The sequence below is a fragment of the Carcharhinus amblyrhynchos genome, chromosome 17, assembly GCF_965287045.1.
Source record: "Carcharhinus amblyrhynchos chromosome 17, sCarAmb.v2.hapA, whole genome shotgun sequence".
NCBI classification, from domain to species: Eukaryota; Metazoa; Chordata; class Chondrichthyes; order Carcharhiniformes; family Carcharhinidae; genus Carcharhinus; species Carcharhinus amblyrhynchos.
In genome coordinates, this window is record NC_137340.1 from 10,732,430 (window position 1) to 10,740,146 (window position 7,717).

The following is a 7,717-nucleotide window of genomic DNA, read 5'->3' on the forward strand; positions in this document are numbered from 1 at the left end:
TATGGCAAAGTGATGTAACATTGAGCGCCAGAGCTGGAGTGCTATTGAAAGCATCTAAAGCTCAGTTTGTATTTGAGGATGTGTGAATCAGAGACACAGAATCGTGCTACAGCTTTCATGACCCATCTGACAAGACTGTACAGGGGCAAAGCCTTGCTATGTTTATGCTCCATACAATTGATTTCTGCTTTGCGTTGCCGTAACACTAAACTTACAAGACCTAAAATTCTTTGAGAACTCTCCTAGTGTTATCACAGAACCTCTTTACCGCAAAATTAGTCGCAATTTACTGCAACTCGTTTCCAATGCTTGGGAGGTTTTGCCTGACCTTCCATGTGTATGAATGGATGTAGAGTTGTCTTGTGAACCCAGAGACTGAGCCATCTTTCTCTGGTCATCTGTAAAATGACTTTGATTTGATTTATGAATGTCACATGTATTGGCATACAGTGAAACTGTTTCTTGTGCGCTATACAGACAAAGCATACTGTTCAGAGAGAAGGAAATGAGAGAGTGCAGAGTGTAGTGTTACAGTCATAGCTAGCGTGTAGAGAAAGATCAACTTAATACGAGGTAAGTCCACTCAAAATCTGACAGCAGCAGGGAAGAAGCTGTTCTTGAGTCGGTTGGTACGTGACCTCAGACTTTTGCATCTTTTTCCCGATGGATGAAGGTCCTGGATGTGTGGGTCCTTAATTACGCCAGCTGCTTTGCCGAGGCAGCGGGAATTGTAAACAAAGTCAATGGGTGGGAGGTTGGTTTACATGATGGATGGACAGGTCTGACCTACAGTTTGATAAGAGTTAGGGCAAGGAGGTGAGTTCCAAATCCACTCCAGCTGGAACAAGTTCAAACTTCATATCATTGGGAACATCTGATCTGCACTTGCCATCCGGCCAACGTGCCCCTGAGTTGCCGTGGCAACATACACTTTTACATGCATGTTGTAGTTCGGAGCAACGGATAGTGATGGCAGAAGTTCCAATTTTCTTTCCACCTCAATGCTGACCTCTCTCACTTCTGCTCGCCATTGGCAGAGTTTACAAGATGAACCTGTTTGGCTGCATTATAAATGCATCTTTCTTGTAGGACTAGAACCCAGAACTTATGACTGAGGGTGGGACACTAACCACTGAACCTCCAGGCCATGTTTTACTCCAGAGAAACGTTAACTGAAACTTGGTGGACGACGTTGTCTCAGACCGTTTGGGTTTGACATTCTGATGTGTGGACCTTTTGCACCTTTGGTATTTCAGGGATAATTTTGGTGCTTTAAGGATGAAAATCTGGAGTCCGATGGCTGGCCTTGTCACAGGCAGGACAAAGAAATGTGGAGAGGGACCAAAAATCAATTGAATTTGACTAACAAAGAGCAAAGAAAATTACAGCACAGGAACAGGCCCTTCGGCCCTCCAAACCTGCACCGACCATGCTGCCCAACTTAACTAAAACCCCCTACCCTTCCGGGGACCATATCCCTCTTTTCCCATCCTATTCATGTACTTGTCAAGATGGCCCTTAAAAGTCACTACCATATCCTTTTCCACTACCTCCCCCAGCAACGAATTCCAGGCACCCACTACTCTCTGTGTAAAAAAATCTGCCTCATACATCTCCTTTAAACCTTGGCCCATGCACTTTAAACCTATGCCCCCTAGTAATTGACTCTTCCACCCTGGGAAAAAGCTTCTGACTATCCGCTCTCTCCATGCCTCCTGTAGACTTCTATCAGGTCTCCTTTCAACCTCTGTCACTCCAGTGAGAACAAACCAAGTTTCTCCAACCTCTCCTCATAGCTAATGCCCTCCAAACCAGGCAACATCCTGGTAAATCTTTTCTGTATCCTCTTCAAAGCCTCCACATCCCTCTGGTAATGTGGCAACAGAATTGAACACTAAGTGCGGCCTAACTAAGGTTCTATAAAACTGCAACATGACTTGCCAACTTTTAAACTCAATACCCCAGTCGATAAAGGCAAGCATGCCATATGCCTTCTTGACTACCTTCTCCACCTGCATTGACTACTCTCCAAATTTTCCCCATCCTGCCCATGATGACGTCGACCACTGGCAGGATTGGAAGACATTATGTGGAGATGCCGGGGTTAGACTGGGGTAAACACACTAAGAAGTCTCATAACACCAGGTTAAAGTCCAACCAGTTTATTTGATAGTAAACTCACAAGCTTTCAGAAACGCTGTTCCTTCGTCAGGTATGTGGAAAGTTCTGATCAGAGCAGGGCATATAAAGGCACACACACACTTTACAGAGTACTGATTAGGCTTTAACCTGCTGTTGTGAGACTTCTTACTGGGACTGGAAGATCCAGCCCTCAGTGTAAAATAGACACAAACTAGGAATCAAGGAGAAAATGTTTAGCCCAGGGAGCAGGGCATGGAACTACCCACCACATGGAATCCTTAAGCTGATTAGCACAAATGCAATTAAATAATAGTTAAATATGTGTGTTGGGGGGAAAGGAATGGGGGAATACATTGACACCGTGGGATGCAGTAGGGTGGGCGAAGGTTCAAATTGAGCACAAACACCACCAAATATCTGGCGCAGGAGGCCCTCGGACATTTGCTGATGGATTTAACTGGAGCTCAATGGAAATTCAGGGCAAGGGGAGTGGTGCGGGTGGGGTATGAAATCTTTGGCTGCGACAATAGTGTAAAAAGCACAATAGGGTGTTGTATTTTACAGCTGTCCCGATACTCGCTGACCTCAACAGGAATAAAAAGTGGAACTGATGTAAAAATTAACTGCTGACTTGCCAACACCTATTTTACACGATTACGTGTAATTGAATAAGCGCCAGTGTGCGCAGACTGCTGTAAGTGAAAGAATAAATGAATCATGGTATGCATGTTTCACTGTTTGGTCCATGTATCGTGAACAACCAAGTGACAGTCTTCATTTTTCAGAGGACGCTAAATGTTGTTTTGTCCTTTCACTTTGGAGATAGGGCAGCATGGAGCACCATTGGGATAGTAGAAACTCTACTAAAATCTCTGTGGACAATATTCTAGGTCGCGTTTTGGCTAGTGTTCTAACAGTTTCTTCTGGCATTGTGTGTGGCTTGCATGTGAACTATTAATGTGATGCAGATTTTGTGTAAAGCTTTTAGTTTGTTTAAAGAAAGGAGCAAACTTAACGTTTTAAAAAGACACTTCCACCAACCATGTCTCTTTCTGAGTGCTGTATATTTGCTGTTAAATTCTGGGATGGTTTAGTGATATGTCAAGGATCAAATGGGACAGTGGTCCAGATTTCAATAGCACTTTCCACAGACAGACCAAATCTGCATGTTCCAAACTGGGTTTTACTCCTCTGCAAACTTCCTCGCCAATGATTTTGCCTTTTGATTTCATGTAGTTGTGGTTCCAAATGGTAAGTTTCCAGTCTGGAGTCAAATATCGTGAGCAGATTGCTCAGTGGTGTTGTATGAATAAAAGCATCATTTATTTTAATTGTGTTCTGACATTTTCAAAGCCCAGCTAATGTACCCATCCTTTCTTCTTCTAATTGTGGAAATAAGACTTTTAAGTAAATAAATTAGCCCAGGGGTGTTTGGAATAGAATGTAAAATGTTCTCGTGTACTTAAATTATGTATTCTGTTGTTCCTGACTGACAAAAAAAAAGTTATAATACAAAAATAATACAAAAGAGTTTAATTTTTCCTTAAAGGAAAAAAAAACAGACTCTCTTCAAATATTCCATACTATTGAAATTGTGGTCACATGATCCTTTTTACAACATTGCAAAACCGCAACTCATTTACCCCCCATGCAGGGAGAAACTACAGGCAGTGGTCGGTGGTTCGTAACTTATTGTTTCATAAAACTAACTTAGTTTATCTTTTAAGTTGATGTTAGCAAAGAGGTATAAGGATCAAAACTGGACAGTAATCATTATTACACCTCCGTCATGGACTCCCTAATGATCATCAGCATCATTTCCTGCATGGCCACAATGTGTTGGCACAATGGTTAGCACTGCTGCCTCACAGTGCGAGGGACCCGGGTTCAATTCCAGACTTGGGTGACTGTGAAATTTTCACGTTCTCCCCATGTCTGTATGGGTTTCCTCCAGGTGCTCCGTTTTCCTCCCACAGTCCAAAGGCGTGCAGGTTAGGTGGATTGGCCATGGTAAATTACCCCTTAGTGTTCCAAGATGTGTAGGTTAGGGGATAAGTGGGGTAATACATGGGGTTACATGGATTAGGGCCAGGGTGGGATGGTCTTTCGGAGAGTCAGTGTCGACTCAATATGCCACATGGCCTCCTTCTGTACTGTAAGGATTCTAGCACATATTCTAAAATTGGAACGATACGGAGAAGATTAGCATGGCCCCTGCACAAGGATTGACATATTCTGTCCCTATCCCCCACTGGTTAAGTCCTGCTGCCTGTGATTGTGCACCACCATGTCCTACATAAGAGAGGGAACACACTTTGAGTGGCTGCATTCATTAGGGGGGCCAAGTTTGTATCGAGCTGTAGCCTCCACTTAAATCTGGCCTGCACTACTTAAAGTCAGTCAAAACCTCTGAAAGGCGAGATGCGTTCAGGCTGGAGCCAGCGCTGGATGTGGCAGGGGAAGAGCGTTTGAACAGAAAGAAGTCTGCAGAAAGAAGGGGCAGCCCTGGTGGTCAGCCCTGCTGCTTCACAGCTCCAGGAAACTGGGTTTGATTCCTGGCTCGGGTCACTGTCTGTGTGGACATAGAACACTACAGCACAAACAGGCCCTTCGGCCCACGAGTTGCGCCGATCACATCAACACCTATCTATAACCCCCAATCCCATAAAACCCCATATACTCATCCAGAAGTCTTTTAAAAGACCCCAGCGAGTTCGCCTCCACCACCACTGACAGCAGCCGATTCCACTCACTCACCACCCTCTGAGTGAAAAACTTACCCCTAACATCACTTCTGTACTTTCCTCCCCGCATCTTAAATCTGTGTCCTCTCGTAGCGACCATTTCAACCCGGGGAAATAGCCTCTGAGAATCCACCCTATCCATTCCTCTCAACATTTTATAAACCTCTATCAGGTCGCCTCTCAACCTTCGTCTCTCCAGGGAAAAGAGACCCAGCTCCCTCAACCTAACTTCATAAGGCGTGCCTCCCAGTCCAGGCAACATCCTTGTAAATCTCCTCTGTACCCTTTCAATAGCTTCTACGTCTTTCCTATAGTGAGGCGACCAGAACTGCGCATACTCCAAATGAGGCCTGACAAGGGTCTTATAAAGTTGCAGTATTACCTCCCGACTCCTAAACTCAATCCCTCGATTAATGAAGGCCAGTACACCATACGCCTTCTTGACCACCTCTTCCACCTGCGAGGCCGATTTAAGAGTCCTGTGGACCCGGACCCCAAGATCCCTCTGCTCTTCAACACTACTAAGACTCCTGCCCTTGATAGTGTACTCGTTCATCCTGTTGGTTCTGCCAAAATGGACGACTACGCATTTATCCGCGTTGAAGTCCATCTGCCACTTCTCTGCCCAGTCCTGCATCCTATTTATGTCCTGCTGCAACTTTTGACATCCTTCCAGACCATCCACAACACCACCGACCTTCGTGTCATCAGCGAACTTACTCATCCATCCCTCCACTTCCTCATCCAGGTCATTTATGAAAATGACAAACAGCAAGGGTCCTAGAACAGATCCCTGGGGCACTCCACTGGTGACTGACCTCCATTCAGTAAAAGATCCATCCACAAGGCCAAAGGCCGTTGGATCCCATGCCCTCTCACCTTCGCACATTCTCCCTGTGTCTGTGTGGGTTTCCTCCGGGTGCTGTGGTTTCCCCCCCCCCACAATCCAAAGATGTGTGGGTTAGGTTGATGGCCGTGCTAAATTGCCCCTTACTGTCCCGGGATGTGTCAGTTAGAGGGATTAGCCAGGTAAACGTGTCGGGTTGTGGGGTTAGGGCCTAGAATGGGATTGTTGTCGGCGCAGACTCGATGGGCCGAATGGCCTCCTCCTGCAGTGTAGTGATTCTATAATTCTGTGATAATGATGCGCTGTGACAGAGTGCAAGCTCCAACATTCTCTGATGTAATATGGAACGTCTTGGTGTATAAGTTGGAAAGCAGGACAGAGTTTTTCCGTTTATGGAAGATCCCGGTTCCTGCAGACAGACGTTATGAAGGTCAGTGCCAGCAGTATAGCCCCGAGAAAATGGATGCAGCACCTCAAGAAATTCAGTTATCCAGCATGAGTGGTCAAGGTCAGAGAACGCATCTTCAAATATCCTACAAGCTGAAACATTAACCTCATTGCTCAATGCAATACCCCTTTCACCTCTCCACTTCACTCATCCAACAATGATGACTACCAACCATAACTCATATTTCATATTCATAGCACTTTCGCTCACTTCTCAGTGCTGGAAGCCTCGGACATATTCTCCCTCCCACTCCCACCTCACAGCCAGACTACACTTGTGCCTTCACAGGGTGAGGTTCTTGACTCTCCACTTGTGTATAGTCAAGAACCTCACCCTGACCAGTCAGTTATACAGGAACAAGCAGCAGCAGAAGAGACTGAGGATGAAAAATACATTGTCACTCCCTCTGACACTTGGCAGCTCTCCAGCTCAAAGGATGACATGCCTGTGACTTTCTCACAATATATTCCCCCCTACTCAGTGAATATTCACACCTTACTGACGTGACGTCATATTAGCAACAATCTTTAAAAAAACTTCAAGCGGTCAAGGGAAACCTGTTGGAAGTACAAAGGTAAGTATAGTCCCTCGGGGAGGGGGGCATGCCACCTGGCAGTGCCAGGGTAGCAATGCCAGGGGCAGGCCCTCTGGGGAACCCCATTGGGGGTTTTTCCCTTGTGTTGCCTCGATGCTTGTGTGGTGGTGGCGGGGGTGGGGGGGAGGTTGCCTCGATGCTTGTGTGGTAGGTGGGGAAAGGTTGCCTCGATGCAAGTGTGGTGATGAGGGGGGAGGCGGTTGCCTCGATGCTTGAGTGGTGGTGGGGGGAGGAGGTTGCCTCAATGCTTGTGTGGTGATGAGAGGGGGTGGAGGTTGCCTCGATGCTTGAGTGGTGGTGGGGGGAGGAGGTTGCCTCAATGCTTGAGTGGTGGTGGGGGGTGGAGGTTGCCTCAATGCTTGAGTGGTGGTGGGGGGTGGAGGTTGCCTCAATGCTTGAGTGGTGGTGGGGGGAGGAGGTTGCCTCAATGCTTGAGTGGTGGTGGGGGGTGGAGGTTGCCTCAATGCTTGAGCGGTGGTGGGAGGGGAGGTTGCCTCGATGCTTGAGTGGTGGTGCGGGGGGGGAGGTTGCCTCGATGCTTGTTTGGTGGTGGGGGGGAGGTTGCCTCGATGCTTGTGTGGTGGTGGAGGGGAGGTTGCCCCAATGCTTGTTTGGTGGTGGGGGGGGGAGGTTGCCTCGATGCTTGTGTGGTGGTGGGAGGGGAGGTTGCCTCAATGCTTGAGTGGTGGTGGGGGGGAGGTTGCCCCAATGCTTGTGTGGTGGTGCGGGGGGGGAGGTTGCCTCGATGCTTGTGTGGTGGTGGGAGGGGAGGTTGCCTCGATGCTTGTGTGGTGGTGGGAGGGGAGGTTGCCTCAATGCTTGTGTGGTGGTGGGAGGGGAGGTTGCCTCGATGCTTGTTTGGTGGTGCGGGGGGGAGGTTGCCTCGATGCTTGTGTGCTAGCGGAGGAAGGTTGCCCCGATACTTATGTGGTGGGGGGAAG

General features: G+C 47.4%; 1 pseudogene; it reads left to right on the forward strand.

Annotated features, from left to right (window-relative positions):
* The first annotated feature begins 4,292 nt into the window (after window positions 1-4,292).
* LOC145354618 (U6 spliceosomal RNA) lies at window positions 4,293-4,368 on the forward strand (annotated as a pseudogene).
* Window positions 4,369-7,717: the final 3,349 nt, after the last annotated feature.